Source organism: Pristis pectinata, chromosome 10 (genome assembly GCF_009764475.1).
Source record: "Pristis pectinata isolate sPriPec2 chromosome 10, sPriPec2.1.pri, whole genome shotgun sequence".
Lineage (NCBI taxonomy): Eukaryota > Metazoa > Chordata > Chondrichthyes > Rhinopristiformes > Pristidae > Pristis > Pristis pectinata.
In genome coordinates, this window is record NC_067414.1 from 76,036,127 (window position 1) to 76,063,154 (window position 27,028).

General features: G+C 39.5%; 1 protein-coding gene across 9 annotated transcripts in view; it reads left to right on the forward strand.

Annotated features, from left to right (window-relative positions):
- LOC127574826 (myelin transcription factor 1-like protein) overlaps positions 1–27,028 on the forward strand; it is a 372,272-nt gene that overhangs the window by 36,422 nt on the left and 308,822 nt on the right. The gene's annotated exons all lie outside the window — the stretch shown is intronic.

Here is a 27,028-nt window from a genome sequence, read left to right on the forward strand (position 1 = left end):
CATCCATCTATCATCCTGGCAGCTGTCAGCAATTGCAATGTTTACTTTTTCTATCTCTCAACATAACAGGCAAGAACCAGGTAAAATAATTTGATACAGTTTAAAAATTAAACTATTTTTCAAAAGTTTGAACTCCATTTAGAACAGAGAAGACTGTTGCTCCAAGTTTCATCTCATTACTGCCCACTTTTCCACAGAAGAAGATGATATAAAATTTAAAACATGAAATAATAGAACTTCCTACCCTATTCCTGCTTGCTGTCAAATTAGAGGGGATTGATTGTTGGCCAGAGGTCTTGTGAGACTTATTATCACATACAAATTAGGATTGTGTGATGTTGGTTGGGTTATAATGCCACATTTTCTGAATTAACGAGACTTGCTCTGAATGTTGAAACCCCCAACTACTACTGAAGCCCCATCGTCACAATAGCCCTCAGTGTAACAGTTTACAAATAGACGGGATCGAGTCAATTTAAAGTGACTCTCGCTCGTAAGTATTCAGATTGTTAGAATCTGATGGAAGACATCTGAATTGTTTTGACTTGTAAGTCACTGAATTTTTGCTTTAATTTGTTTCAGGATTCTTAGGAAGCTTAGGTGTGTATAAGTAACAACAAAAAATTAGAATTGGCTTGGATAGTTATTTCTTATTGAAGAGTAAGGTGGGGAACCTTTGGTAATTGTATTTGGGGTTGTAGTGGGAATCTAAAGAAGGATGATACTTGGATGGTGTCCATTTGCTGTTTGTAGCATCAAAATGTCCAAAGCAGCTTGCCTCTAATAAGCTATAATATAGAAAGACTGGTTCTCCTGGAGGATGCTATCAACCTCTGCAGCTTGGCACAACATAAGCTGAAACTCTCAGACGTGGGAGACCAGATCAACTTCTTTAGCTGGTGACACAAGTAGATTTGTTCCCTCTGGTCTGCCTCAACCAGGTCACTCATGCTTTCTTCACAAGCACCAACTGGTAGATCATATTTTCCATGGACAACAGAAGAAAACACTGTGAGCTTGGAAAAGGTAACAAGCTTCCTCTAAGTACAGAAAACGATTTCTTGTCAAAGAAGCAGCAACCTTAATGTACCATATGGGTTTTTGTTCCCTCGTTTTGTGCAAGTCTATGAGCACTGCCAACAATTCATTCAGGTTTGTGATTGCCTTTCTAGCAGCTAATATCAAGCTTTTATCCTGGCAGCCAACTAATTTACCCTCCTCATTACCTCCAATATTGTCCATATGATGGCAAGGGATACCCCTTTGTCTGTTGCTAAAGGTGTTCCGGCAGCATCAGTGAATGCTAGTTCTTACATGAAGACTGCAATTATTATTGTGTGGCACTTTGAAAGGATTTGCAGATCTGTAACACAGCTTTGGATTGTTTGCATGCTGAGGGGAGAAACAGCAAGTAGTGTGCAGGAATATATGGTTAGATATAAAATGATTTCATCCAAGGGGTGGTTTAAAATCATTTGGTGTAATAGTGATGTTCATTTTATTGGCTTACTGGTAAAAGCAGAATGCTGTTACTACCAGTTGTGATGGCAGCCACAAGTAATGGGTGTGTGAGTGGAAGTCAGAGGTATAGTGTTGTAGTTGGGGAAGAATCATTGACAGGAAGGGACAGAAGGCCAAAAGTATTGTAATGTAATTTGACATGAAAGTTGAAGATATCTTTCTCACTCTTGAGATCTTGTTATAAGATCATTGAAAGGTATTTGGTGCTGCAGCCAGTTCCTTTAAGTTATGCTTCATGCATTCTCAACCTGTTGGCTAGTGTATCTTGCTTTCAGTCTCCTTTCTGAATGTTCCTTGTGTCATCACGTGCTCCACCAAGATCTGCATTTCAGTTTTGCAAAAACGGGATATCTTGGTAATAAGTGAGCATTGCAAAAATCCACCTTAATTAGCAGTAGCATCGGATAGATACCTCTGCGTTTAGAGGCATTCAGTGGTGGTTAATGTCAATAGAGCTACTGGTTATCTGACCCATTCAAATAGAGAGTTACCTAATTCAGTGCTGGAAGTGTGAACATCTAAATCACTGTTGCTGAGATGAAAGAAATGTCTGAAGTTTGTGAAAGATGGCCCAAAAGTTACAGATGCTTTCTAATTAGTTATTGTCTTTTATACAATCCCATAGTTAGACACACTGTATTTAATCTGGAAGAAAGCACATGCAGCCACAATGTTTTTATAAAGAAGCATATTACTTATTTTGAATAGTACTTAGCCCCTGGCTTTTCTTCTGAGCAGTAAGTGAAAAAAGTGAGGAAGTATGGGAACAGTAGATGGATTGGTATGGATATATCCTGTGAAATTGCGCACTGCAGGTGTCCTAACTACATATCACAGTTCTGGGAAAACCCATCAATTCCAAACCTAGTCTTTTATGGAGAGGGTATTGTGTTTGAGTAATTGAGTCAAGGAATTAAAAATAGACAAGAAAAGTGCAATGGAATTGTAAATTATGTAATTGCTAGACGAATAAAAAATCGTGTTTGGTTACTGTAAGTTTTTGATTTAAAAAATCAGTGAATTTTAAACTAGTTAAACTGGGAAAATTAAGCCTTTGAGTTTCTTTTTAGAAACCTGTTGAGAATCCAGGACCAATATTAGTTACTTATAGTGGAAAAATGAATGCCAGTAAAAATGGGTTTCTTGAAAAAAAGTGGAGAGCTTTATTTTAAAATAAAAGCCATATTTATGTCTTATTGGCGGTGAGCTATGAAAAGCTGTTCTCGAATGATATAATGGTGGAGCATTGCAGCAAAGTAAATAATTTACTCTAGGTCAGACCTGTCATCAGCATATTTAAGAAATATGAGCATTTTAAGGACTGCAGCAGCAGTAATAGAGGTGACCAGCAGGCAAAAGACTTACAGTGGATACCATTCGTGTTACTCTTGTACACTGCAAAAGAGCCATCCATCTGTTCATAATGGAGGTACAGTAAAGCTCAGCAGCAGGTCCACAATGAAGTGCACTGTCTGATCCTATTAAACCTACAGGAATAGTCAACCATCAATACCAGGTGTACCGGTGATAGGGTAGTTCACCACACCTCTCAACTATTATGCGCAATGAGTTATTCAGGCATGAACAGTGGACCAGGTTAGGCAGCCATTTTGCCACACCCCATTTAATTAAGGTGATTGAAACTTCTTTATCACTTTGCAGTTGCTGCATGCAATTAAAGAATAAAGGCAACTGTTTTTCTGAATTATTAGCTGGACCAAGACATATTGCCAACTGCTTACATGCCCAACAAAGGCGCTTTAGCATACCTAGACAGAACAGACTATTATTTTTCAAATTTATAAATATTATGCAGGAAAAAATACCTATATTAAAAAAAGCCTTCAAGAGTTCACAAGGCAGTCAAATGTGATCCTCTTTGAAGGAAAATCAAGAATTATGACTGTTTGCTCAGAAGTACATTTGTGATGTGTAGATGTGCAAACCTGGAGGACAGCATTTCAACACACCTTCACCTCAGTAGTGACCATACACTATAAAGATAGTATCAGCTGAATAGAAATTTGGTGGTGGTTGGTCTGGATATAGATAAATCATGCAAAGCTATGAGCTCAGGTTTTATAATGGAGCAACAAACCATGAAAGATAAATTGACAGTGATGTGCAGTACAACGTAGAAGACAGTCCATTGGGGTGAAAGGACATTTGAGGATTTTATTGTCAGCTTTATACAGCAGTCTCCTGTTGTTAATTAGAATTTAGATAAACAAGTCTTTGGAATTTGATCCAATTATATAAATTTACAGTGGAACTACATATGTTCATTTTACTTTTCCTCAAAAATTCAGATTGGATCATTCCCCAGAAATGAGGCAGAACAAGACCCATATCTCCCATGAAAATTGAATGATTATATGAGGGCAAATAACAGATTAAATTAAAGCATGAAAGTCATGCAGACCCACTCGGATATTACTCAGGCCTGGGGGTCAGACAGTTCTTTGAGAGGTGGGATTATGGGTTGTATAAATACCCTGATTGGGTGTAACCCGAGAAGGAGGGAGAATTCAGAATTGGGATCAATGATAACTTGGGGCTCATGTGCTGCAACTATCTTTTTTAGGATCTGACCATCTTGTGTCTCTCCACCAAATGGACTTTACTTCTCTCCCCCCCTTTAAATTTTTACCTATGGCTGCCACAAAACACAGCGACCCAAAACACCAGGACTCTTCACTTAATGGTTGTCTGAGGTTTCCCGTACTGATGTACATTGGGCCTGCCCCTTCACTCACAGGAGTAATTCCCTGAAACCAGCGACGTTAACCAGAGTGAATATTTAGACTATAGCCCATTCATTTTTGTTTTGTCTGATATGTTGTCACATTTGTAAAGCTTCCTCTTTGTAAAGCTTTTGAATAATATTGAGTTTTGCATGTATGCTTGATGGGTATTCCGTGATACCAGTTGCAAGGACTTATTGTTTGGGTGCATGGTTAGGCATTGAGGATTGACCATTCAATTAAACATGAAGTGGAGGAAAATTCACAGTCAGCTTAATTTTGTCCTTGGGCAACATTGATATCAATAACTTAGTATGGATAGCAGTCTTGAGCAGGGATTCTAGCCAGTTATTTCTTTTGTGGAAAAAAATATAGACAAATAAAGCATTCTACTTTCTGGATGATTGTCATTAGAATTTGCAAGACGTAAATTCTTTATATTTTTCATGTTTTAATATGTTTTTGCAAATCTTCCAGTTGATGCAACCAAATGATCATTCATGGAATGATCATTAAGAAGGGGCTGAGGAGATCAAGAAGGGGACATGAAAAGGCTTTGGCGAGTAGGGTTAAGGAGAATTCCAAGGCTTTTTTCACATACGTGAAGAGCAGAAGGATGACGAGAGTAAAGGTAGGACCAATTAGAGACAAAGGTGGGAAGATGTGCTTGGAAGCAGTGGAAGTGGGTGAGGTTCTCAATGAATACTCCTATTCAGTATTCACCAAAGAGAGGGGCCTTGATGAGGCTGAGGACAGTGTTAGTAAGGTTAATGTTCTGGAGCATGTAGATATCAAGAGAGAGGACGTGTTGGAGTTGTGAGAAAATATTAGGACAGATAAGTCCCCGGGGCCTGACGGAATATTCCCCAGGCTGCTCCGCAAGGCAAGGGAGGAGATTGCTGAACTGTTAGCTAGGATCTTTGAGTCCTCGTTGTCCACGGGAATAGTACCAGAGGATTGGAGAGTGGCAAATGTTGTCCCCTTATTCAAAAAAGGTAGTAAGGATAGTCCAGGGAATTACAGACCAGTGAGCCTTATGTCTGTGGTGGGCAAGCTGTTGGAAAGGATTCTAAGAGATAGGATCTATGAACATTTAGAGAATCATGGACTAATTAGGGACAGCCAGCATGGCTTTGTGAAGGGAAGATCTTGCCTCACAAGCCTGATAAGGTTCTTTGAGGAGGCGACCAGGAAGATTGATGAGGGTAGTGCAGCAGATGTGGTCTACATGGACTTTAGTAAGGTATTTGACAAGGTTCCACATGGTAAGCTTCTTCAGAAGGTCAGAGGGCATGGGATCCAGGGAAGCTTGGCCGTGTGGATTCAGAATTGGCTTGCCTGCAGAAAGCAGAGGGGTGTGGTGGAGGGAGTGCATTCAGATTGGAGGGCTGTGACTAGTGGTGTCCCACAAGGATCGGTTCTGGGACCTCTACCTTTCATGATATTTATTAATAACTTGGATGAGGGGGTAGAAGGGTGGGTTAGCAAGTTTGCAGACGATACAAAGGTCAGTGATGTTGTGGATAGTGTGGAGTACTGTTGAAGCTTGCAGAGGGATATTGATAGGATGCAGAGCTGGGCTGAGAAGTGGCTGATGGAGTTCAATCCAGAGAAGTGTGAGGTGGTACACTTTGGAAGGACAAACTCCAAAGTGGAGTACAAGGTTAATGGCAGGATTCTGGGTAGTGTGGAGAAGCAGAGGGATCTGGAGGTTCACATCCACAGATCACTGAAAGTTGCCTCACAGGTGGATAGGGTAGTTAAGAAAGCTTATGGGATATTAGCTTTCATAAGTCATGGGATCGAGTTTAAGAGCTGCGAGGTAATGATGCAGCTCTACAAAACTCTGGTTAGACCACACTTGGAGTACTGTGTCCATTTCTGATTGCCTCATTATAGGAAGGATGTGGAAGCATTGGAAAGGGTGCAGAGGAGATTTACCAGGATGCTGCCTGGATTGGAGAGTATGGATTATGAGGAGAGACTAAGGGAGCTGGGGCTTTACTCTTTGGAGAGAAGTAGGATGAGAGGAGACATGATAGAGGTATACAAAATATTAAGAGGAATAGATAGAGTAGACAGCCAGTGCCTTTTTCCCAGTGCACCAATGCTCAATACAAGAGGGCATGGCTTTAAAGTAATGGGTGGGAAGTTCAAGGGAGATATCAGAGGGAGGTTTTTCACCCAGAGAGTGGTTGGTGCATGGAATGTGTTGCCTGGGGTAGTGGTGGAGGCAGATACGTTGGTCAAGTTCAAGAGATTGTTAGATAAGCATATGGAGGAATTTAAAATAGAAGGATATGTGGGAGGAAGGGGTTAGATAGTCTTAGGCGTGGTTTAAAGGTCGGCACAACATGGTGAGACAAAGGGCCTCTATTGTGCTGTATTGTTCTATGTTCTATGGTGGGGTTCGTTTTCAATTTCTGATTCCTTAATTCATACATGGGTTGCAGGATTCTCTGGCCAGGCTAACATTTATTGCTCATGAGAAGATGATGGCTTCCTTGAGATCATTTAGGCTTCATGGTGAAAATCCTCCCACAGAATGTTGTAAGATGACTGTAATAGAAATTGCTACAATAATGTTCTGATATTTGCTATGTTTCAATCAGTGGAAGAGAACTCATGGAGGATTTATAGGGCTTCCCATTCCACATCAGCAGAGAGTGTTGAAAATGACTCATTCTAGAAAAGAAGATATTTGCATTACTGACAAGCATAATGTGTTTGATTGCCCTCCCTGGTGTCTATAGAAGATATTATGTTCTGAATTAGGGAACCTATCCCTCCTTGGTCTTTCAAATATGTATGCAACCTTTGACGCATTTGATCACACTATCTTCCTCCAGTACCACCTCCTCATCATCCAGCTGAGTGGTACCACATTCTCCAAGTCCCATTAAGTTGTAGCCAGAAAATCACCAGGACCAGCATCACCACCACTTTCCGCACAGTTACCTGTGATGTTCCCCATAGATCTAACCTTGGTCACTTGCTGTTTCTCATTAATGTGTTGCCCTTCAACATGAAGTCTCATTAATCTATCATCCTAGTGCTTGAAGAGCAATATCAGTTCCTGATTATGTTTGTACACATTTCAGAAACTTTCTTGAACTCTTTCCTCCAAAAACCCATCTCTTTGATCAAGCTGTTGTTCACCTGCCCATATAGGTAGAATAGCGTTTGTAAACAAAGTTCAGCTTTATTTAATTTAGCAATGCATATTGTTGGAACAATATCAAAATTATTGTCTTTATTTATGAGGCACCTTGATCATTTCCTTGTTTAAAAGGGGTGCCATTTAAATAGAAGCTGATTTTGTTGAGAAGAATTAAAATTATGCATTTTGTGTGTTAAATAGTTCCATAGATTGGCAAGGTGAGAACCATCAGTAAGTGCTGCATGTTTTGGGTGACATTGGTGTGACTATTGGCTTGGTGCCTTTGAAAGAGAGGTAATTTCCAGGGTTTCTGTTTCCGATGCCAATCTTGTGATCCCTTTTTGTGAAGTGACATTGTGTATACATTGGAACAAGATGATATTTGGCTTGACTTTGATGAAGGCCAGAGGCAAAAATCTGCTAACACTATTTGTCCAGTTCACACATACAGAATAACTACATTAATAAAATAGCTGAGGGTTAGTTAGAATGAGAATGATTTCTTGCTGAATTCAGCACCTTTCAGGTCAATTTTAAAGGAAAAAGCAGATCATTTTTGAGCAGAATTGTTTTTCTTTTTCTCGTGGTAATTTGGTAATAAACATCTGTAAGTGCATGTTCTTAGATTCTAGGGCTTTTGAGGGTGCAAAGACAAATATAGTACTGCTTTCATGCCCCAAAATCTTGTAATAAACATTACCTATTTTATATTATTGTTATTTAAGAAGCAGTAAATTTATAGCTTTCAGTTCATCGAGGGGTTATGAGTAATAATTACAACATAATTAAGTTCAAAGTCTGGGAATTGCACAAAGAGAACAATGTGTATGATTTAATGAGCAATTGAACTGTATAATGCAGTTGTATGAGTTTTAAAGATCCTGGAATCATGAAATGTAATATTGTCTTCTGGATTTATGTTTTTAGTTTGTCATTTTAAATAAAGACAATAATTTTGACATTGTTCCAACAATATTTGTTGCTAAATTAAATAAAATTGAACTTGATTTACCAACACCATTCTACCTATATGTCTGTGTTTTTGAATTTTTTTTTGTTTGCAGCTCTTTCAAAACTTATTCTTCTCATTTTAAGTATGAAAAAGTTAACCATAAACAATCTTGAGCATTTTATTATCATGGAATTATTGAGTAACTATATATCCCCCGGTGCAGTGAGCCAAAAGGAATAATTTTGGCAATTCAAGGCTAAAATATATCTTAATATCCTATTCAATTCTGAGCAGAACATTCAACTCCATATCTGATCCATTGCCAAGACTGTCTACTCCTATCATTATTTCTCTGCTGCTGCAATCCTCTTCAACTTTTAGTCCCCTTCAGATTCAACAATTCTATAAGCCTCCTGTATGGTCCCCCATCGTCCACCCCCTGTAAACTTGAAGCCATCCGTTCTTTGTCATATATAGCCTTGTACATCTATCACACTTGTGGCCTACACAAATTCCAGATCAAAAAGCTTCTCAATTTTAAAACCATCGTTCTTCTTTTCCAGATCCTTTGTGACCTGCCTGCTGTTTGTCTCTGTGATCCTCTTCAGTCCTGTAACCCTATAAAATTACTGCACACCCTTGCACACTCCAGGTTTCATCAATCTACCAGTGGTAGCTGTTCCTACAGGTGTCTAAATATGCTCGGGAATGTCCAATCTAAACCTTGCCACTGCTCCACCTTCCTTCCTTCCTCCAAAACACCAATAAAATCAACAATAGAATGGAGGAATGGTCACTAACCCAAAACATTGATTGGTTTCTCTTTCCACAGATGCTGCTTAAATAGCTGAGGTGTTCCAGCATTACTGTTTTTGTTTCAGATTTCAGTTTTATTTGTTTACCATTGAAATCGATCTCTTTGTTCAGCTGTCCTAATAGTTTTCTTGTTAAATTTTACTTGATAATGTTCTTGTGATGGGTGTTTATGTACATTGCTGCATTGAAGACACTACTTACATGGAAGATATTTTCAATGCTGCCTCATGTTATGCACAAGAACCTTCTGCAAGTAAAGGGGTTAGTGAGTCTCCCATGATATGACTGGGAAATAAGGTCATGATTGAACATTTAGTGATGTGTGTGAGAGCAGTGTTTAGCATATGAATTAAAGTGTTGCTTAGTGATTGACAAAGGTTGTTGGCAAGTAGGGGATTGGATGGTGTGATGTCAACAGTTGATGGGTCTAGTGTTGCGGCTGTTAAGAAAAGTGATTTGGAATCGATCCTATCTTGATGACTCAGGTCAGAACATTGAACTTTTTCCAACATTGCATACAGGGGTGTAAATCCACAAGTCTGGTATTCTGCTGGTCTGCATTCTTTCCCAGTGTCTCCTGATCATGTGGGATACCAGCTCCATATCTCCTACTCTTACCTCTATCCTCCCCTCATCACCATCTCCCTCTCCATCCCACCATTATAGTCACAATGCACCTCTGCTTTGAGAGGTGTTGTTTGTTTTTAAATAGTGGCATTCATTTTCATTATAAGATCTCCTTCTCAGTCATTTGGTCCACCAAAGTCACAGGCCTTGGGTGCATGCAGCAAATATTAAAGTTGGAGGCATTATAACTTAATCCAACTGCCTACATCAATGTCAGCAATCATGCACTGCAATCCCTGTACATATTTTCATGATTCTCCAGCTTACCTCCAGTTTTCTTCTAGTCTAGCAAACTCTTGTGCTCCTGTGCTCTTTAGTAAATTTAATTGTGCACCTAATTCTCCTTATTCTAAACTTAGGCATTCAAAACAGTTTTTTTGTCCCTGTATTCTTTTTCATCCATTCAATGTTTTAACCACCTCTATCAAATTACTGTGTCGTATGTTTACTCTAATGAAAATGTAAGAAATTAGAGCAAGAGCAGGCAATATGGTCCCTTGAGCCTGCCCTGCAACTCAATGAGATCCCGGCTGATCTGGTCCTGACCTGAACTCCATTTTGCTGCCTGTTTCCCATATCCCTCGATTCCCCTTTAGAACAAAAATCCGTCAGTCTTGGCCTTGAAAGCATTCAGTGATTTAGGTTTTACAGCTCTCTGGATTAAAAAATTCAAAAGATTCACATTCCTCTGAGGGAAGAAATTCCTCCTCATGTCTGTCTTAAACGGGTGACCTCCTTATTCTGAAACTATGCCCCCAATTCTTATTCCCCTAGAAGGCGAAAGATCCTCTCATCATTTACTTTGTCAAGTCCCAACAGAAAGTTATGTATTTCAAAAAGATCATCTCCCATTCTTCTAAATTCTAGTGAGCCAAGTGCCAACCTGCTCTTCAGTTCCTGAAGTCAACATCTTCATCTTAGGAACAAAGTAGGGAATGTTTTCTGAATTATCTCCAGTGGTGTATCCCTCCTAAACTAAGGAGACCAAAGCCATATGCGGAGCTCCAGATGTTGTCTCATCAATGCCCTGTACAGTTGCAGCAAGACTTCTCAACTTTTAGACCTATTCTCTTTTCACAAAGAGCCACCTTCCATTTGCCTTCCTTATTATTTTCTATCTGTCTGTGTTTCATATATCAGCTTGCACTGATCTCTCTGTCCAGCAGCATTCACTTCATTTAATATTCTGCTTTTCTACCAAAGAGGATACCCTCACAGTTCAGCCTGAATTTTACTTAATATTCTTTTTTTGTTATACGAAGCCTCAACATCAGTCTTAAGATATGGAGTCCAATACTCACAAGGTATTTCAAATGTGCTTCAGATGGTTTAATCCCTACATCTCAGATTTAAATTCCAAACCTAAAACAAAATACTTACCTATTCTAATAGTTTTTTAATAGCTCGTTCATTTGAACTACTGGTGTGAATATAGACAAAAGAGACTACAGACCTGGAATCTGGAACAAAAGACACAATGCTGGGAAAACTCAGCAGGTCAATCATCATCAAAAGACACAATGCTGGGAAAACTCAGCAGGTCAATCATCATCTGAGGAGGCAAGAGGCATAAGTTGACATTTCGGATTGAAACCCTGCATCAGGACTGAGAAGGAAAAGGAAATGTTGCCAGTAGTTAGCAGTACAGTGTGGTGGGTGGGGAGTCGGGGGGGGGGGGCGGGTGCGGGCAGGTAAAAGCTGGTAGGTGATAGGTGGTACTAGATGGAGAGGATAATGGGCAGATGGAGCTAGTGTGGGAGAGGATGGGAGAGGTAAAAAAAGGGAGAAGAAAAAACTAGGTGGACAGGTGAGAGTGTGGGAGGAGATCACCAGGGGTGTGGGTTACCTGAACTTGGAATATTCAGTGTTCATGTCATTGGGTTGTAAGCTGCTCAAGTGGATCATGAGATGTTGTTCTTCCAATTTGTGCTTGGCCTCTTCATGGAAATGGAGGAGGCTGAGGACAGACAGGCTGGTTTAGGAGTGGGAAGGAAAGTTAAAATGATATGCAACCCAAAACTCAAGATAGTTGTCGTGGAAAGAGCACAGGTGCTCCACCAAACAGTTGCCTAGTCTTCACTTGGTTTCACCAATGTAAGGGAGACTACATCATGAGCACCAAATGCAGTAGACCAGGTTGGAAGAGGTGTTGGTGAACCTTTGCCTCACTCGGAAAGGCTGTTTAGGTGCCTGGATGGTGATGAGGGAGGAGGTAAAAGGACAGGTGTTATGGTTGCAGTGGAGAATTCTAGGGACAGGGAGAGGTGGGTGTTGAAAGGATAAGTGGACCAGGGAGTCATAAAGAGATCAGAAAGTAGAAAGTGGGGAAGAGGGGAAGATGTGACTAGGATCATGTTGGAGCTGGTGGAAATAGCCGGTGGGGTGAAAGCTGAGGACCAAGGAAACTCTATTGCTGTTCTCTCTGGGGAGATGGATGGTGAGAGGAGATGTGTGGGAAATAGAGGAAATGCATCTGAGGGTTCTGTCAACTATGGCAGAGGGGAAACCATGTTTCCAGAAAAAGGGGGACATATTAGAAGCCCTAGAACAGAAGGCGTCATCTTGAGGACATCTAGTTCCACCTGTCACCTACCAGCCTCTATCCCACACCACCTTGCATTGCTATACATTGACGATTTTTCCTCTTTTCTCTCAGTCTCGACCGAAAATGTCAAATTACACCACTTGCCTCCACAGATGTTGATCGACCCGCTGAGTTCTTCTGTTTTTGTTCTGGTGTGAATAAGCTGCCAATGAATTTTAATTCTCAAATCTCTCTGCTCTTCCTTGCAACTCAGCTTTATCAATTCAAAGTACCACCCCACTTTCACCAACATTGAGTTCCATCTGCTACTTTTTTCTTACCAGTTGGCCCTTGGTGTTTCTTTTTACCTTGAAGCTATTTAAGTAATTTGGACATCATATTCTTTATCCACGTTATTGATATGCACAATGAAGAGACCCAATCCAGCTGGGATCTTGTGGGACATTAACAATCACTTCCAACTACACTGAGCAACAACCTGCATCTCATATTTTCCCTTTTTTCCCTTTTAACCAGAATTAATCCAATTTGCAACACTTCTTCCGAATTCATGCCTCCTCAATAGCCACCTTCAAAAATTCTACCTGAACCTTTTCAAATTCTTTCTAAAATATTTCAATTCCCGCTGCTTTATCCCCATCTTCCATATCTGTCAAAGAACCCAGTGTAACATATCAATGGCAATCCTCCTTTGCAACATCTATATTGCCGGTCCCCAGATATTTCCTCTTCATGTTACTATTTATTGATTCCAATCTTAATTCTTAGTCCTTATTCTTTGGCCTCCAATGTTAAACTTCCCTGTTTTGAACTGGTTAATTTTGTCAACTTCTTCAAGTGAAACATCTCTACAATGACATCATGTTGCCAGCTGGTTGAATTTTCTCAGGTTGCACTTGAATTGGAGTATATATGTATTCAAGGAGGTGAGCAGTCTTTCAGACAATCGATACAGTTTTCAGGATGTACGGGTATCTCAATAGCACTCATCATCTCATCAGCACTCACAAATTGTGACATTTGATGTAAGAGAAGCAGACACTCTTTTAGCCATTTTGCAGGGAAGGAAATGGAAGGACAAAACTCCAAGTAACTTTCGGAATGATCTAAATGCAATAGAGCAGTGAAAGTGGGGGAACATCAATTATAGAACATAGACATAGAACAATACAGCACCAAACAGGCCCTTCAGCCCACAATGTTGTGCCGACATAGCTAATACCTCCTAGCTACAGAATGCCCATATCCCTCTATTTTCCTCTCACTTATGTGCCATTCCAAGCCCTTCTTAAAAGCCCCCAATGTATTTGCCTTCACCACCCTATCAGACAAGACATCCTGGATATCCACCACTTTCTTAGTAAAAAACATACCCCTCATGTCTGTTCTGAACCTACTTCCTCTCACCTTAATTATCTTAACATAGACTGGAGATATAAAACACAGTCAAGCAGAAGGAATGGGATATATACAAGAGACTTTCATCATAATATTGAAAAAAAACTGCAGATGCTGGAAGTCCTAAATAAATACAGAAAATGCCATAATCACTCAGCAGATCAGTCAACATCTGTGGAATGAGAAGTGAAATTAACATTTCAGGTCGAAGACCCTACATGAAAACTGAAAGAACTGGGAATGGGAGAAAGCCAGTTAGTTTTAAGCTGCAGGAAAGGTAGGCCAGCAATGAAAAGGACAAAGGGAATATCTCTGATAGGGTGAGACTAGGGTTGCATTCGGGATGACATTGGATTTACTTCTGCAGAACAAAGCGGAATCATGGAAGAACCTTTGGGAAACAGTGATCACAAAATCATTAGGCTTAAATAGTAATGGAAAAGATCAATTAATGACAAAGTTACCCAGACAGAGGAGAGCTAATTCCAAAGGTAGAAGTTATGGAGGAGGTTGTTTGGATACAGTGTGTCAAAAGGTAGTAAGAGAAATGACATTGAAAATTAGAGCTCACCAGATGACTAAAAACATTAAGTTTGAGTAAAACAAAAAAGGAAGCACATGAGAAATGTCTAGAGAAACACGTTACAGAGATGAATCACTAAACAAATGAGAAGGAGAAAGAACATAAATGAGATAAAACAAATGAGTAATTAAGAAGGAAACAACGTCTGTTAGAAACGTAAAGAAGTTGAAAGCATGGTTGAGCCATAAAATGAGTACTTTGTATTCAGACACGAGATGATTCTGCTAATGCAACATTAAAGGAGGAGGTGGTAGAGAAATTAGACAAAAAAAGAGGAGGTAATGAGAGATTAGCAGTGCTCAAATTTGAAAAGTCACCAAATTCAGATGGGATGCATCATAGAATGCTAACGGGTGAAAATAACAAAACCTTCAGCCACAGTTTTTCCCACAGTGATGGAGGGCCCTTTTCATTTAAAGGGAGAAAAATAAACTTGGTAACCAAAGGCCGGTAATTTGGTAATGGGGAAACTTTTAGAGACAATGGTCCAGGATGAACTTAATTGGGCTGCATTTAGTGCAAGTATGATTCCTAGCCTAAGTGGAGCTGATTGAATAATTTCCCTATCAACCAAGGCCAGTGACCACACTGCAATAAGTGCCTGAGACTGTCTTTGTGCACTTAATTTGCATGTAACTATGCTCCATTCAGTGCAATTTTGTGGAGAAATTACACCCCTTATATTGGGAGAAATTGTTGCAGTTTCTGTCAGAAGTTTTGTTTCCTCTGCTCTTAAAATAGACTCTATTTTCCAAGTAATTTAGTTTTCTTTGCTCTACAGTGTTTGCCATGGCCTGCTTTCATTCCAAACCAACAATCAGATAAAAACACAGATATTGGAAATCTGAAATAAAAAGAGCCACTGCCTCATAGCTCTAGCGATCCAGGTTCCTTCCTAACTTCTGGTGCTGTCTGTGTGGAGTTTGCATGTTCTTCCTATGATCACATGGGTTTTTTTCTGGGTGCTCTGGAATCCCAAAACATCTGGGTTGGTTGGTTATTTGGCCACTGGTGTGTACTGAGTGTTAGAATCTTGAGGGCAGTTGGATTGTGGGGAGAATAGGTTACAGAAAAAATTAGTGAGGGAATAGGATTCTTCTGTGAAATGACCAATGAACTGAAATGGCCTCTCTCTATGTTGTAGGGCAATATGTAAATATATAAATATTCGACATTTTGGGTTGATGTCCTTTCATCAGATTATCAGACATTGTTGATGGACACTGCCTGGCTGTTGAGAATAGACACTCTGAATTAATTGCAATTCGGACAATAAATAGATTAATAAATGGTTAATGACTGCCGGTATGGACTTGGTAAAGAAAAACTGGCAATAGTACTTGAACCATTTAATGTGCCTAAAAATGTCCCATACAATTTCTGGGCCATTGTGACTGTCAAATTTGATTAAGTTTTAAAATGAAAACAAAGAGGGACAATGATATCTGTTGTATGGACTTTCAAAGGGCATTTTATAGAGTACCATACAATATTAATGTTAGCAGAATTCAATTCAATCGGTTCAAAGGGGGCAGTGGATACAAAATCAGCAGAGAAAGCAGAAGTTGTTGACAAGCAGCTGCTTGTTAGACTGGATGAAAATAACCTGTGGTGCGTCCCATGGCACGTTGAAGGCCTCCTTTCTTTTTGCCATATTTTGATGAACTGGACATGAACATGTATATATAATTTTAAGGTTTACAGATGATACCAAAACTCAGAGATGTAAAGAACCATGATCTGGGTAGCAGCAGATCTCAAGAGGAGTTTAGATCGACTGGTTAAATGGGCAGAAATGTTGAAGTTGAAATTTAATGCAAAGTGTAACATTGTGCATTTTGAAAGAGAAGATAGGCACACAAATGGTTTCTGAGAGACCTGAAGGTTCAGATATACAAGTTATTGAAGGAGGCAGAACAAGTTGATAAAGAAGCGAAAGAAATGTGCTGAATCCTTGACTTGATAGAGACACTGGCTTCATAAATAAGGAGGAGGTATGTGATGCCTTAGGGGGTTTAAAGGTGGATAAATATCCAGGGCCAGATGAGATTTATCTCAGGCAGCTATATGAGAGGCAAGGGAAGAGACTACTGGTGCTCCGTCTGAGAATTTTAAATCATCTCTGGCCATGTGAGATACCAGATGACCGAAAGACTAAAAAATGTCCATCTCTGTTCAAGAACGGCAGCAGAGAAAAGCCTTGTAATTACAGACCTGTGGGCCTAACATCAGTAGTAGGGAAGTTATTAGAAAACATTCTGAGGGACAAGTTTCATTAAGGCCTTTTACAAGGTACCACATGGGATACTGGTCCAAGCATTTAGGGCCCAGGTAATGTGCTAGCTTTGATCCAAAACTGACTTGGCAATAGGAGTTTTGTGAATGGACGTCTGTGACTGTTAGTTTTCCATGGGGATCAATGCTGGGACTCTTGCTGTTTGTAACATACGTGAATGATTTGGATGTGGATTTAGGAGGTATGATCAATAAGTTTACAAATGAAGATTGATGGAGTTGTTTATGGTATGGAGCGTAGTCTTAGGCTACAGGGTGATATAGATTGAAGGTGAAATGGGCTGAGAAATGGCAGATGGAGTTCAATCCTGATAAATGTGAGGTAATACATTTTGGGAGGACTAATCAGAGAGGACTAATCTGGGAGGACTAATGTGTTTTGGGAGGACATAAATGCTAAGGTCCTAGGGAGTATTGAGGAACAGAGGGACTTTGACGTAGAAGTCCAAAGATCCTTGAAGGTGGCAGTGCAGGTAATTAAGAAGGCATATGAGATACTGGCCTTCATCAGTCAGGGCACCGAGTACAAGAGCAGTGAGGTTATGCTCCAACTTTCTAAAACATTGGTCAGACCTCAGCTGGAGTACTGAGTGCAGTTCTGGTCACTGCACTTTTGCAAAGATGTGATAGTGCTGGAGAGGGTGCAGAGGTGATTCACTGGGATGTTGCCTGGGATGGAGCAGTTCCGTTATGAGGAGAGCCCGGAGAGGCTGGGTCTGTTTTCCCTGGAGTGAGGGAAGTTAAGTGGGGACATGATTGTATATAAAATAATGAGAGGTATAGATAGGGTGGATTACAGGAAACTATTTGCCATTTCAGAGATAGATAAAACTAGATTTAGAGTAAGAGGTGATCTGAGGGTGACTTTTTTCACCCAGAGTGTGATGAGTATCTGCAATACACTACCTAAGAGAGTGACGGAGGCCAGAATCACAGAATGCATTTAGGAAGTCTGCAGATGAGCACTTGAATTCTATGAACCTATAGAAAGCTATGGGCCAAGTGCTGGAAGATGGGATTAATTACGGATGGGTCTCCACTGGCTGACATGGACATGATAGGCCAAATGACCTGTCTTCATGCTGGATGACTCTATGAATCAATTGGGCAATGAGTGAGAATTAAGTATCTTTAAGCAGCAAGCTGTTGTGATCTGGAATATATTGCCTGGAAAGATGGAGGAAGCAACTTCCAAAAGGGAATTGGATTCATTATTGATAAAGAAATATGTGCAGGGCCAGAGGGAAAAAGTAGGGCAATAGGACCATTGGATGACATTTTCAAAGAGCCAGCATAGGCAAAACTTTTGTGTTACAAGATACCACAGGGTTGAAATTAACATTGGTAGTGATGCATAGCACTGTAATTACATTTGGTTACATTAGCAGGACATGACTGATGTTCAGTTCTTTTGAAGGCAATGTAACTGAATATCAGGCTGAGTGTACAAAAGGCAATTGATGCAATACTGCATTTTCCTCCTCCTTGTCCATGTCCAATTTCATCCCTCCTGATTCTGTGTAATATCACTGGTTGTGTTTGAGGCAGGAGACAGATTAATGCCCCACTAGTACTGACTGTTACGATGTTGATAAAATTCCACCCACAGTGAGAAAAATAATGATTGAGTCAACAATCTGGAATTTATTTTACGTGACCTGACAATGTTATGTTGTCTCACGATAGCTCCTTAATACTACCTGAATTTTTTTTCAAAACATCACTGTATGTTTCTCAAGTAAACGTTGGATTCAAGGCATGCTTCAAGAATCCTCAATCAGCCTAAGCAGAAGTTCTTGGTTGTTTAATCAAACTGTGTCTTTAGAGTGACAGATCTGAAATTAGTAAATGTGATTAGAGAAGCTGGATTTCAACTCGGTATTTCTGGCAGTCCTCTTTGCCTTTATAATGGAGTGCAGCACAATCATATCTGTCGCCAGACAGTTCCTGTCCTTGTGACTGATTTTGCAACAGCTCCTCTTTATACATTTTGAATTAATACCAATTTCAAGAGTTCAAGCAAAAAAAATAGTCAAAGGCAAAATATGCAACAAAGATTTAAAAATGCACTTTTTATATAAACTATCTCTTGGTTGTACGGTGTCTTGCTTGAAGTAGAATATTTTGGATGGTACCACCCATCTTTTGAATTGGAAAAATACTGATGGGTTTGAAGGATTGTCCCCAAAATGCTGAATCATCTGATGTCCATTTCTGATTTCAATTTTCCATTATTTGTAAAATTTATTTTTATCTCATGTCTTTTAATGAATCTGCAAAAAATAACATTTCAAGATTTCTGCCCTAGGACCCATCATAACAAAAACTTACACTATTAATATGCTTGTAATGTATTAAACCATCCCCAGGTGCTTCAGAGCAGAAGGGGTTTCAATGTGAGAACAAAGGGAAGATCAAAGTGATTGGTTTTATGAAGGTCATTGAATTAGAGCAATGGGGGTGTCAAATTAAAAAGGTTTAGTTCTATTATCCATGGTGTGTAACCAAAATCTGAAGACTGCTTTCCTAAGGGTGAAATTGGAAAAGGGTGGTTGCAAAGTGGACAATAATGAGAGGAGTGGAGGGTCTGTGATTGAATTAAGGGCTGAAGTGGGTTTCATAAGTGGGAGTGAGTGGGTGGTGAGGCTTCGATTATAGTTATCCATACGGTAAAGAATGCGAAACTGATATCTTGGGGATGGCAAGTGTTGGTGGAGAAGATTTAATGCATACTTACTGAGAAAATTATGAAATACTTGCAACTTGGGAAGTGTAAATACAGGAGCCCTTAGAGAAATCATTTAAGTATTTCAGTCGCAATTGATGAATTGGAGGTGAAAACTGCTGCGACAGTTTTGGTAAGGGAGGGTGGATTTTGGTTTTAAGATCAGCTCAGATTTAAATAATATGTTGAGATCTTACCTTGTCAAGCAGTCAACGAGTTGAATGGAATTAAAGGTTATGGAATGACATTTTTGGTGAAAGTTGAGCAGAGTGATTTGGACCACGTCAATAACAAGTTAAAGCATGTTCCAGCTTGCCTAATCTCTAATATTGGTTTAGCAGTAGAAAATCCACTTGTGTGTGTTATAGTTGATGGCAATTTTTGCATAAAACCTCCAATAAACAGCCTCCACATCTAAAGAAAGCTAATATGTAGATTTGTCCTCTCAACGTGTCTCTGTGTAGCCTCAGCACATTACCACAATGAGGATGGCAGAAACATAGAAATTCAGGCTTAGTAGAAAGTCCAGTGAATTATTTTCTCTCAGTGATACGTTTGCTGATTTTTTTTTCTTGTGAGGTAAGGTAATGGTGTGCACATCAAACTGAAAGAAATCCTGCTGGAAATTAGAAAATGTTTCCTTTTCCGAAGCCAACATAACACAAAGGACTCACAAGATGGACACATGAAGTGAAACTTCCTGTACTCTACATCACAGCTGCAGTCTGTACTTGTTCAACAAGTCACTTCCTTTTCCCACAGCCATCATCACCTAGGTCACTGATGAAACTTGCTGTTTTAGCATTATGTACAGCTTTGTGCTGCAGACTTGTTACAGGATGCCTCATTTCAATTAGATCTTTGCAGGAGGAAAGAGTTTCATTGCATCAGTTTGGGCCTGCTGATTTAGAGACAGGTCCTACAGGTGGTCGAACCTAAGATGTCAGCAAATCCTTAAGTTATTGTGATTTATTGGCCTCATTTATCAGATGAAAGAAAAGGAATAGAACAGTCATTAGTAGTTGTGATTTTATGAATCCAGCACTTTTCTTTCATTTTTTGAACTATTGAAGCTAATTTGGTTTGCATTGTATCTTATGTGGCTGTTCAGAATGTAATAGGATGTTAGACTTTTTCATTTTGCCCTTTCCCTAATTCATTGTATTCTTATTCTCTCCCTTCATTCCTTTTCTCAGTCTTTCACTTTTACTGGTCTGATTTTATTTGATTCTGAGTTTTTCTGATTGCTTATCCTATTTTTTTTCTGCTTCACATCTACCTTCTTTACTGTTATTCGTATCCTCTTCAATCTTCATTCTTCTCTGTATTTCACTGTCCTCAGTCACTAAGTTTATACTGCTCTCTACCCCTGTGCTGAAAGCTCCTACTCATTTTCCTTTCTCTGCCCTTTACTTGTAAAAGCGCAACATTAGAACGGACCTGGGAGAAATTAAATGAAATAATAAATTAAATAATTTTTTTCTTGTCCTTCATTTTAATGTTAACACTAAAGTACAAAAAAATGAAAATTTACAATTGCACGTAAAAGTTAATAGAATAAAATGTTAACAGATAAAATGTATAAATAAGTTAGAATGTTAGACATGATGCAAACGAAAAAATAAAAGTAAAATAGAGCAATTGTAAATGCAGATTTCAAACAGAAAGAAAAGCTAAATCTATTGAAGAAATACATAAGAAGCACAAAAGACAATCAGTTACTATTTTATTTGCATGTTAGTGTGTGACAGTATGGATATATTTGCAGGTACCAGCTGCCACATGTGCATGCTGGTATGCGTATTTATATGGGAGACATTTACATGCTGTACTATGTACCTACCATTGTGCATGCTTTTGAGTGGTGTGCCTTTATGCCATTGTATGTTGCATTCTCGTCAGAGTCTTATGTTTCAATTTGCTGACAGACATGCATACGGAATAGTTTTGTGATAGTTCGACAAACAGATGTTCAGATTAGCGCGTTATTACCTCAAAACATAAGATTTTGGATAGTTGTTAGAATTTGATGATTCTTTTCACGGGAGGAAGGAGGGGGTGTAGTTATGACCATTTTTTGCATGGATATTCATTGTTGCCCAGTAAAAAAGACCCTGTCACATCACAGCCAGCATGTGACAATTAATGAGTTAAGTGTGCCAGTGCACTTTGAAGCCCTGGTGATAATGAGACTTGTGGAAAAGGTGAATATGATTTCTTGTAGTACAACTTTCTGAACTGTTCGGGAGACAGTAAATGCCATGCTCCAAAAAGGGATTAATAATCAATCTCTGGTTTTTGGAAACAGAACATCCAATAATTTTGAATCTGGGAAAAGAACAAATTGCATAATCATTGAATGTTATAACACAGACAATTTAACAGGGATTATTCTCTACATGTGCCACCTACTTCTGCCCCACTCTCCTGATTTTTCCCACCTCTGTAACCTTTATTACCTCTTTTTTCAAAACAGTTATCTAATTCTCCTAAAAATAATGATGTGGTCTGCTTCAGCAATGATTTGTGAAATACAAGTCCACATCCTAACCACCCTCTGTGCAACTCCCTGGCAACATCTAATGAACCTACAATTCCACTGCTTTTATATGAAAAATTTGCATGGCTATAGGGATGGAGCAGGGAGGTGGGACTAATTTCATAGACCTTTCAAAGAGACGGCACGTGCATGATGGGTCTTTTCTGGGTTGTGTGGTTCTGTGATTTTGTATCCTTCCTGAAATGTGATGACCTAAAGAGTGGACATTCCCCCCCCCCACCACCACACCCCACCCCGCCCCAGCCCACTCCACCCCCACCCAGTACTGTTTAACTAACATTATAGGTTCAATATTACCTTCTTACACATATATATATGTATATACATATATGTATATATAGAGCTATGGATTCTGTTTTTTATGTCATTTGGAAAGGACTGTGTATCTGTTTACTGAGGCTCCTCTACTTCATTAAATATCCTGCTGTTTAAGTTGCTTTTACTCTTCATTTTCGCATTTTTGAAACGTATTACTTATGTTTTCATCACTGATCTACAACAAACTTATTTTTGTTTTCTTTCCATCTGTCAGAGCTCTCTTCAACAACTTATCATCCTCCCAACTTGGTGTCATCACTATATGTCAATAATAATCTTTCATTCATACGTCCAGATCATTGATGCACTTAGTAAATAAGAGTGGCCCCAATACAGGCCTCTATGAAGCAATATGAGAGGAAATTTCAACTGCTCCTTTTGCCTATCCTTCACCCCTCCTATCTGCTACCTCAAATAAGATTGGGGGAGAATTGGGGGTGAACCCTATTATTTACAAAACTTGATGCCAACTAGCCCCAAATGCATTGGCTCTTGGGTAGTTAGGTAACCTATTCTGGAGGGGATGCATAATATGCAGCTAAGGCTTAGTTCTTGATATCTTGGCACTGACTTGAAATTAATGCCTACTGCACAGGTTTCCCATAATTCAGGTAAACCAGCAGATAAAGGAGTGGATGGATGGTGGGTAATGTTTGGGGGTGCTGCAACTGACTTAGTGGGTAATTGTCTTTTATAGTCCAGAGAAAACAGTACTCTCTCCAGATCTTCACTTGTTCTGTCTTCCAAAACAGTTATGTCTTCCTGTCCCTGCTTCCTCCCAACTGACAGTCTGATATCCCTGCCAGGTATACTTTTTGCCAAATGTACAATCTTTGCCAACGACCAGGGACAGCTCCCATCAATTATTGGATGCATCTATCATCTATTGGCCTACTGTCCAACATCTAATCGGCCTGTCAATCTGACTAGTTGATGGATGGGAATGGAGTAGAATAAAATGATACTAAGGTCTTGCCTTTAAATTCAGCAGGATTTTGCATTACCAGGACTTCCAGCAATCCTACCCACAAACATGCAGTTCTTTTTTTTATTTACAGCATGGTAACAGGCCCTTCTGGCCTAATGAGTCCCCGCCGCCCATTTTTTAAACCCAAATTAACCTACCTGTATGTCTTTTTTACAATGTGGGAGGAAACCGGAGCACCCGGAGGAAACCCACGCAGACACGGGAGAACGTACAAACTCCTTACAGACAGTGACGGGAATCGAACCCCGATCGTTGACGCTGTAATAGCCTCGTGCTAACTGCTACGCTACCGCGCCGCCCTTCTCCCAACACCTGTAAATGTTGGGGCTTTCTTTTTGTCAGTCCGAAACATTTTAACTCTATCCTGTGCATTCTGTTGTCTAACCATCTCTTCTCATCCATATTATTAATTTTGGCCAGAATATATTTACCATGCCGACATCTTAAACACACATTTCTTAAATGGTTGCTTATATTATGCTTAATAATAATTTATAGAACCCACACCTTTGGCCAAGGAATTTTTCTCTAAAAATCCACGCTAATTGGACCTCAGTTTCTCATGTCCTCCAAATGCTTAATAATTTATATTTAAATATTCCTATACTTTTGTATTATACTGAAAACCGAGTTAAGTCGGTGTTTGGTCATAAAACGTTTCTATTTATCCTTGTTTCTGTTTTTTAAGGGGATCACATTAATGGCAGGACTCTTGGTAGTGTGGAGGAGCAGAGGGATCTGGAGGTCCATATCCACAGATCACTGAAAGTTGACTCACAGATGGATAGGGTAGTTAAGAAAGCTTGTGGGGTGTTAGCTTTCATAAGTCAAGGGATCGAGTTTAAGAGCCACGAGGTAATGATGCAGCTCTATAAAACTCTGGTTAGACCACACTTAGAGTATTGTGTCCAGTTCTGGTCGCCTCATTATAGGAAGGATGTGGAAGCATTGGAAAGGGTGCTGAGGAGATTTACCAGGATGCTGCCTGATTTAGAGAGTATGCATTATGAGGAGAGACTAAGGGAGCTAGGGCTTTACTCTTTGGAGAGGAGGAGGATGAGAGGAGACATGATAGAGGTGTACAAAATATTAAGAGGAATAGATAGAGTGGACAGCCAGTGCCTCTTTCCCAAGACACCAATACTCAATACAGGAGGGCATGGCTTTAAAGTAATGGATGGGAAGTTCAAGGGAGATATCAGAGGAAGGTTTTTTACTCAGAGAGTGGTTGGGGCATGGGATGCGCTGCCTGGGGTGGTGGTGGAGGCAGGTACATTGGTCAAATTCAGGAGATTGCTAGAAGCATATGGAGGAATTTAAAATAGAGGGATATGTGGGAGGAAGGGGTTAGATAGGCTTGGGTGAGGTTTAAAGGTCGGCACAACATTGTGGGCCGAAGGGCCCGTATTGTGCTGTACTGTTCTATGTTCTATATAAGTATGGACTGATGGTTATAACTAATCAAAGGATGAAATATTAGCAAAATGCTCGTTATACTAATCAACATCTCCCATATTTTTCACAAGATTTCCTCTGCTTATTTGGATGCCTATCATCAGAATGCACTGATATGCCCATTTTGACTTCTGTAGCATCATTGTTTTTTTTAATAACCTCTATCAGCCAGTCCATGGATATTTCTGTTATTCTATAATCCATCTGTTCCATGAAAGCAAAGGAAAAGAAACAGAAGTTTTACCATTCCTGTCCTCTTCACTCCATCTCTCTTCTGAGCAGGCCTAAAACCATTCTCTGTTCAATACCTATGCCAACTCCCATCCCTACTCCAGCACACAATTTGCATGTCCATTCTCTTGCTATTCATAGGACTATGGAGAATTATTCTGTTGTGATCTTTGTTATTTGCCCTTCCTGACATGAAAAAACTCTGCCAAAAGTCAAGGAAGAGCAGAATTGCCCCAGTATATCGGCTAATTTTTATAAGTAATCAATATCACTGCAGATTAGTGGTTCATGTATCTCATTTCGGTCTTGGGGATCTGGCTTTGTGCTTTTCGCCTGTTGCTTTTCCCCACACTGTATGGCTGACTGCACTTCAGAAGTACTTCATTGATTTTAAAGTGCTTTGGGATATCCAGAGTTTGTGAAGTGTGTTATATAAATACAAGTCTCTTCCTATCTTATCAGGATAAATCTAAAGTTGAAATGAACTGGAAGGAGAATCCATTGAATCAAGAATACTGGTGGGTTGATGCTGGTCTTGGTTTTAAGATAATGTTGTTAGCAGGAAGTGAGGATTGAAGGAGTTAAAACAGTTCACATATTCAGTCTCAGCAATGTAGTTGGATTAGACTTTGCTGATATGAATTATGATTTAGGAGGATGCATTGAGATGATGGATGTCTTGATAGTCATCCCTGGTCAGCAGCCTTTAACATGGAGTGCAATAGTGATCGCCTGTTTGGAAAGGGAGTAAAATGTGCAGCACCCACCATTTGATTTGAACAAAAATCCAGTCAAAGAAACTGAAGAGAATAGAATAGAAGAGAATAAAGTTCATAAAAGAAGGTAGATGAATATCTGAAAAAGAATGGGATAGAATATCTAATGGAGATAGTGGCAATCAACGTGGCTCCAGTTCAATTTGGCAGATCTATATGTGGGATATGACTGGTTATTGCTAACCAGCACTGCTTATGTTGCTGTCATGGTATAATAGCTGTTGTAAAGGTTGATGTTCAATGCAGTTTTTTGGTAGGGGTGGACTCAATTGGTTGAATGCCATTCCTTCATTCCCCATTGAAGCAGCAGCAGAAGAAGATGGGTGCAACTCATCTCTTTAATGGATGCAATATGTGGAAAAGAAAATATATTTGGTGGGTGGAATATTTAATATAATACAATACATAGTTAAAATGTATTAAACAATATGAAGGTGACATACATTCTGATGAAATACTCCTTTCTCTTTGTGTGTGGTAAAGCTGGTATAGCTTGTAGGCTGTCTTCAAAACTGAGTTAGGCAGCAGTTGTCCTGAGTGACTTTTGTGATGCCGTGGGACCACTTAAAACATAAGGCCATTATCAAGCAGGGCCATCTTTTTTGTGTGGAATGTCCCAAGTACTAAATAAAACAGAACAAAAGCCTTTCTCTTACAATCTGTAGGTAAATGAAGCTCAAAGTTTAATTCCTTGAAGTAGTTTAGGCAAGTTAAAAAAATGCCAGTGTCTTTAAACCTAACTCATAAAAAGAATGAACTTATTAAAAATAACTTGACTTTGCAGCTGAGCCGTCTTACACTTGCTTCTCTTGTATCTGTTGCAAACGTATCCTGGTCAAATCAGGTCAAAGTGAACTAATATGATTGAGACTTTCCACATCTTCTCCTCTGGCCAGAGCTTTTTGTTTTTTTCTTGTGGGACCCAAGTTTAGCTTTCTCATTTCTACTTCTCATCAATACAAAACTGATTTGATGCTGAGCTGTATAATAATAAGCCTTTCACCAGCCAGGCCTGACACTTGCCTTGTAATTAAGGCCTTGATAGTTGTGTTGATGGGAAATGAAAGAAAATGGCCTTGTTCTCATTCCAGAGAATGATTGCTGGTTCTGGTACTCACCTGAATTCGACCCATTCTGCATTGTGAACATGATTGCTGAAGTGTAAGTAATTGCAGCACCGGCAGATGACATTTTCACAAAGCATACTTCCCACTTTTCTAAAGGGAATTCGCAGACTATCTCTCTGTGAAGCTCATCAAATGTGTATTTTAAAAATGCCAGTTTAATTGCAGATAAATACTAACATTTTCTTTGTAACTTTTACTTGAGAAACA